Source organism: Cebus imitator, unplaced genomic scaffold, assembly GCF_001604975.1.
Source record: "Cebus imitator isolate Cc_AM_T3 unplaced genomic scaffold, Cebus_imitator-1.0 Scaffold15, whole genome shotgun sequence".
In the NCBI taxonomy this organism is placed as follows: Eukaryota; Metazoa; Chordata; class Mammalia; order Primates; family Cebidae; genus Cebus; species Cebus imitator.
The window spans coordinates 3,872,990-3,880,146 of NW_016107330.1; positions in this window are offsets into that span (position 1 = coordinate 3,872,990).

Sequence of the window (7,157 nt, forward strand, 5' to 3'; positions counted from 1 at the left end):
CTCCAGGAAAAAAAAAAAAGTGGGGGGAAAAAGTGCTTGGAGCTCCCAATTTCAGCCCGCGAAAGTCTCCCGACTCATTGCTATTCTTGGGCTCAGGAAATTGCTTAAACGCGATCTGATTGCCAGCAACGTGCAGGAGAAGTGGGGGGTCCGGGTGTCAGTTTCTTTACGTGCAGGGCTCGCCCTCGCGCGCGCTCGCTCTCTCCGGCTCCCTCCCTCCCGCTCTGTTCCAGCAGAGGCTGGGAGTTGCCGCTCGATTCGGCTCCCCTTCTCTCCCTTTTTAGCATTTATTGCCTTCTTTTTGTCCTTTCCAACTTGGAGAGGGCCCGGGTGTGGGGCGCGCGTGGATCGGACGCCTTGGTCTGCGCGGCCCTATTCATTCGCTCCCCGGGCAGCCGCGGCGCGGAGAGAGAGGGCGGCCCTTTTTTCCCCCATTTTTTTAATACCCCATTAAGTCTGATTGACAGTTAAAGTTGTTGGGAGGCTTCACTACCGTTCCTCTGAGTGGCTGCTGCGGCCTCCCCTCCCCCTGCGCCGTCGCGGGGCGCGCGCATAGGCGCGCACTCGGGCTCGCCGGGACTGGCGCTCTCCCGGGACTGGCTCCCCTGTCTGCAAGCCGGGACTTGCCGCGGGTGTCCCTGAGGGCTAGCAGCTGTAACTCGAACACGCTGGAACCGACTCCTGCGAGCCGGCTGCCTTCCCGAGACATTCCTCCTTGCCCGGGCTGCCCGCGGGCCAGGTGACCACCCCTGCGTGTGGAGCAGGCCTGGGGGAGCCTGCGCATGCCTTGATCCAACCAGGTCGCCCAGGGTCTTATTTCAGGTCATTTGGTCATCCCCTGCCTCCAGGTAGGCTCCGGAAGCCACTTCTCACCTTTGCCCGGACCTCTTCTGTCTTCGCTTAGAGTGGACCTTTAAAAACCTGACCCCAGTCCCTCATGTTGCTTGCGGGGAAGCCGCTGGGGAACCGGCCTTTGCTTTGAGGGGAGGGGGTAGTCAGGGTAAAGGAACCTCTGCTCCGGGTGCCAATAAAATCCCCATAAGATTAGCTGGGAGCATATTTATTGCTCATCTGAGCTAGAATTACCTTGACTGACAGCAATTTCCTTAATAACTAACGCCTGTAAACAAAACGGCCTCTACCTGCGCCCCTGCGCTGTGCGGGCAGCGTCTCCTGTTCTTGGGTCTCCCTGGACTGCCCTGGCGGGGCACCCACCTTCTAACCTCATGCCCTCCCCGACCGGAATGTCTCCCTTGCTGGAGGGTGGGACCGAGCTGCTATTTAGAGTTGTCTGTTGCAGGAAGTCTGGGAGGTGAGTCACTAAAAAGCAGCCCCAGTTCAAAGTGCTGATGGGACTTGCCTCCCGCCCCCTGCACGCTCCCGGGGCCGGAGGAGCGAGAGCGAAGCCGGGAGCTGCCCTGTAATCTGGGGCAGCCGTTTCCAGCCCGCGACTTGTTCAGACGGCGATTCCTGGGCCTCACCCCGGAGATTCTGATTCAGCAGGGCTGGGTGCGCTGGGATCGGCGCTTTTACTGCTGCGCCTAGGTGAGAAAGTCACTTCGAAAAACGCTGATCTGCGGGGAGGGGAGGCTGGGATTGCCTCGTCACCTGCAAAGACCTAGATGGGGGAGAGATTCTGCAGGTGAGGATCTTCCTTCTGGGTGAATTGGGTAAGGCCACTGGAAGAGCAAAAGGCTGGAGAAGCTTAGGATGAGAAACTGTCCTGCCCTGAAGGCCTGGATTTGGACACTTAGTCCTTCCCGTGACCTTGTCATGGGGGTACTATTACCCCATCTTCCAGGTTACCCAGCCAGGAAGTGCAGGAGGGAGGAATCCCAATCCCGACCTCTTCCCATGCTGACCAGACGGGAGAAGTGGAGGATGGAGCTCAGCTAAGGGTTGCAGAGACTCCCCACCGCCTCCAAGAGTCTGACCCAAGGGCGGACCACTGTCCCCATCTGACCCCAGGGCAGGACTCCATTGTGGTGACGGCCTCCTCCTATCTTCGAGGTCTGTAAAGATGGGAAAGAGATTCCAGCCTGGGAGTGACAGGCCTTTCCCACCCAGCAGCGGCTGGTGTCCGCCAGGCCTGCGAAGAATCCTGGAAAGGTCTGAAGACAGAACCAGGCAGCAAAAGCGGGCTTTGCTCATCCGTTGTCCTCGGAGCCGCCTAGTGGCCCAGATCGGACACTGCGCCTCCAAGCTGCCCAGCCTCCAGCCTCCCGGCGCTCCTGCTAACTACCTGTGCTTTTCTTCCAGGCATTTCTCTCCTGTAAGGTTAACACCCCAAGTCGAAAAGGGCTTATGAAGATCAGATCGGAGTCCTCCACCCCCGCCCCCCGATATACTTTTATGGCTGGGGAAACTAAACCCAAAAGATATTAAGGAACTCATATACAGAGATGTGTGTTCACCCCAACTAGCCCACCCTGGACAGATGCCGGACCAGATGGGTAACCCCTAAATCCTGCTTACATATCTCCAGTTTTGTGCCTTGGAGGGAGGGCAGACAGTGGGTGGGAAGAAGGTCGAGAACTCAAATTGACCTTTCCTGCCTCAAGCCCTTGACACAGTTTCTGATTTAATTTCCTTAACAGCCTGGGGAGGCAGGTGTCATAGTGGCCATTTATTTATCCCAGGAGGAAACAGGCTGGTCAATCTAGGTAACTTGTGCAAGGCCATACAACCCACTTCCCAAAAGGCTTGGGATGAAATCAGAGGGAAATAGAACATGTCAGCCATTCCCAAAAGGAACTGACAGTTCCAGAAGCTGGCCTGAGGTGGACAGTGGCCTTTTTATCTACTTGGTCCACCTTGAGGATGTGATTTTTGTGGGCCTGGAGGCTCTTCGGGCCACAGATGCCTCTCAGCATCAATTGCTCGGAGAGGAGCCGTCACCTCCTCTATTGCCCTTCTCCCTGGGAAGATGGGTCCAAGGAGGCCGTGTGCGTGTGTGTGTGTGCGCGCGCGTGCGTGCACAGTTCAGCAGGCTGGCCCTGAGGTTCGCTGTGGCCTGGCTTCAGTGAGAACAACATGGGACACATCCTCCCTGCCTTTCCCTCCCTCCCCCAGGTGCCCCCTCCTGGAATTTAACTCAGGGCAAAGTTTGAAATTTCATATCCCAGGCCCGTCCCTGAAAATGTGAAAGGAGCCTTTCCGGGCTTAAGGGAAGAGGTGAGCTGCAGTCGGGAGAAATTTTTTCACAGCTCAGCCCCCTCAGTGTAACAAGGTTCCACACTCACCCTGTGATTCCAGCACCAGAAGCCTGTTAGAAATGCAGAATTCAAGCTGATGTGGTAGCTCACATCTGTAATCCCAGCACTTTGGGAGGCCGAGGCAGGTGGATCACCTGAGGCCAGGAGTTCAAGAACAACAGCCTGGGCAACATGGTGAAATCTGGTTTCTACAAAAAATTCAGAAATTAGCCCAGTACAGTGAGGTGCACCTGTAATCCCAGCTACTAGGGAGGCTGAGGCAGGGGAATCGCTTGAACCCAGGAGGTGGAGGTTGCAGTGGGCTAAGATCACACTGCTGCACTCCAGCCTGGGTGACGTGAATGAAACCCAGTCTCAAAAAAAGAAAGAAAACAAAAATGCAGAATCTGGCTGAGCGATCACAAGGTCAGGAGTTCAAGACCAGCCTGGCCAACATGGTGAAACCCCATCTCTACTAAAAATACAAAAACTAGCTGGACATGGGGGTGCATGCCTGTAACCCCAGCTACTTGGGAGGCTGAGGCAGGAGAATTGCTTGAACCCAGGAGGCAGAGGTTGCAGTGGGCTGAGATCGTGCCACTGCACTCCAGCCTGGACCACAGATTGCAACTCTGTCTCAAAAAAGAAAAGAGGCCGGGTGCGGTGGCTCACACCTGTAATCCAAGCACTTTGGAGGCCAAGGGGTAGATCACCTGAGGTCGGGAGTTCAAGACCAGCCTGACTAACATGGTGAAACCCTGTCTTTAAAAAAAAAAAAGGAAAAAGAAAGAAAAGAAATGCAGAATCTCAGGCCCCACCCTGGCCCTCCTGAATCGGGCTCTGCATTTTACTGAACACGATGCCCAGGTGTTCCTTTGCCCACTGCAGTTTGAAAAGCATGGAGGCTGAGTCCTGCGTGCCAGGAGGAGGACTTTGGGTTTCATCTGCAGTGCGATGGGGGGGCTTTGGGCGGAGGATGTGGGACAGAGGGCAGATGCGATAGAATCTCTGTTTTTAGAGCCTGCTCTGGCTGCTGGGTCCAGGATAGCTCTGGGAACTGAGCGGATGTGGGGAGAACAGTGAGGAGGCCATTGGAACTCAGGCCAGGGATGGCCATGGGCTACCAGTTCATGATGGGTGGACAGTGACACCTGGACCTCTGCTGCCATGAGCCCTCAGCTCAGGGACATTGGGGTGAGGATGGGGCCCCTTCCTTCCTCTCCCCTCCCAAGGGACTGCAGTCATGGGAGCCAAATCCCAGCTCAGCTCACTGCTGAGCTACTCTGCCCGCTTCTTACCCTTCCTCCAGCTCTTGAGCAGGATTTTAATACCAACAATTTGGTGTGATTGACACCCACAAATGCATGTGCACACACAGACACACATAGCCTCACACACGTACATGGCTTTATGGGACGATTGCCTACTTTCCCCTGAGCAGAACAAGCTGGCAGTGTTTAGCCAGGGAGATCTGGAAAACCTCCTGGTCTGGTGGAAAACAATGTTCCCCAAAGTTTAACATCAGCTGCTCTGGAGGGGCTCTTCACGGAGACGGGTTCCTGGGAAAATATGAGTGTATGTGATGGCCAACGGGGAGGCTTGCCTGGCCAGAGGCAACAGAGAGGAAAAAACAGGCGTCAGGTGAGTGGAAAATCCCAGTAGGGAGGGGACCGATGGGGGCCAAGGTCCAGGAAAGCAGATTTGCAAAGCCCAGAGATGGTTTAAAACCCTCATAAAACACCTCCCTTTCCTAATACAGAACATGTGCCAAGAGGACCTGTTTTCTCCTCGGCGAGGCCTGGTAGACACATAAAAGCAGGTAGGAAATCTCCTCTCCGTCCACAAAACGCCTCTGCCGCCCCCCCCCCCCCCACAGGTGACTATTTTCCATGGAATTGTGTCTGTCTCTTCTGGGCACCAGCTTTTTTTTTTTCTTTCATTATTGTTTGGAATCCCAGGCCGCAGCAGCAGGGAGGTAGGTTCTTTTGGCTCATGGGAGCGGGTGCTGGGGCAGCCGTGTTTATTCTGGCTGCCAGGGTCGGGTGAAGACACAGGCGGGAGCCAAGGCTGGAACATGGCAGGAACACGGAAGGGTGGGAGGGATGTGCTTAGCAAGGGAACAGGCCCCAGGGTATCACCGTGTCACCTGAGAAAGCTTGGGCTGAGGCCAGAGGGCACCCAGGGGTCCTCACCTGCGTCCTGCCTCTGGGTCAGCCATGTAATTCTAAGCCAGGGCGTGGAGGATGGGTTTGAGGTTGGCATGGCTGCGGTCAGATCCAAGCTCTGCCATTTATTATCTGTAAACTCGGGCAGATGATTGGCCTTTCCAAGTCTCAGTTTTTCCATCCGTTAAAGTGGGAATGTTGCCAATACTAAGATAACATCTTTGCAGGGCCTTGGGTGGCGCCTGGCAGGGAGATGCCAGTGGGCATTCGTGTCCCTCCCCTGGCTTCACGTCCTCAAGAAACACACTCTTTGGGGTGGGAGCTAGGGCTGAGGGGGGACCCTGGGAGGCAAAGGGACAGAGATTCATGGGGGTGGGTGGCAGACAGAGCTGGGGCCGTGGGAATACTAAATCCTTACCCTAAACCAGGAGTCTGCAGACCTTTTCTTTCTTTCCTTTTTTTTTTTTTTAGACAGTCTCACTCTGTCACCCAGGCTGGAGTGCAATGGTATGATCTCAGCTCACTGCAACCTCTGCCTCCCGGGTTCAAGCGATTCTCCTGCCTCAGCCTCCTGAGTAGCTGGGACTACAGGCACGCGCCACCACGCCTGGCTAATTTTTGTATTTTTAGTAGCGATGGTGTTTCACCATGTTGGTCAGGCTGGTCTCGAACTCCTGATCTCGTTATCCACCTAGCGGATCTTTTCTGTAAAGGGCTTTGTGGGTCACATGGGTATCTCTGATGTTCTAGCGTCAAAGCAGTGAGCAACTGGACATGCGTGAGTGTGGTTATGTTCCAATAAAACCTATTTACCGACACAGGCATTTGAATTTCATGCAACTTTCACATGTCATGAAATATTCTTGTTTTGATTATTTTCCAACCATTTAAAACTGAAAACCACTCAGCTTGCAAACTGAACAACAAAAGGCAGTGGTCCAGATTTGGTCTGTGGACTGTTTTCAGTTTGTAAAGGCCTCCCCTCTACCACTAGCAAGCTAGCAAACCAACTTCAGTCTCTCAAGCCCTAAGAAATGAATGAAGCAGCCTCAGGAAGGCAGAATCTACCTTCCACGCTGGGCACAGTGGCTCACGCCTGTAATCCCAGCACTTTGAGAGGCCGAGGCAGGAGGATCACTTGAGTCCAGTAGCTCAAGACCAGCAACATAGTGAGTTCAAGGGCAACGCAGGGAAACCCCATCTCTACAAAAAATAGAAAAACTAGCCGGGTACAGTGGTGCATGCCTGTAGTCTCAGCTACTCAGGAGGCTGAGTCAGGAGGATCGCTTGAACCCAGGAGGTGGAGGCTGCAGTGAGCTGTGATTGTACCACTGCACTTTAGCTTGGGTGACAAGAGTGAGACCCTGTCTCAAAAAAAATAACATTCACAAAGACCCAAGTTTTTTTGTTGTTGTTCCTTTTTTTAACAAAGTCTTATTGTCACCCAGGCTGGTGCGCGTCATGGCTCACTACAGCCTCCACTTCTGGGGCTCAATCAATCCACCACAGCTGGCTAATTTTTGTACTTTTCTGTAGATATGGGGTCTCCCCATGTTGCCGACGCTGCCTCAAACTCCTGGGCTCAAGCATTCCATCCGTCTTGGCCTCCCAAAGTGCTGGGACTACAGGCATGAGCCACCACACCCGGCCTAACCCAGGTTTTAATAACCGTTGGAAGAAGAAGCTCTTAAAGAGGTCATGCAGGAGACTGATTTCATTGAGAGGTTAAAAAAAAAAAAAAAAGGCAGGAGTGGTGCCTCATGCCTGTAATCCCAGCACTTTGGGAGGCTGAGGCAGG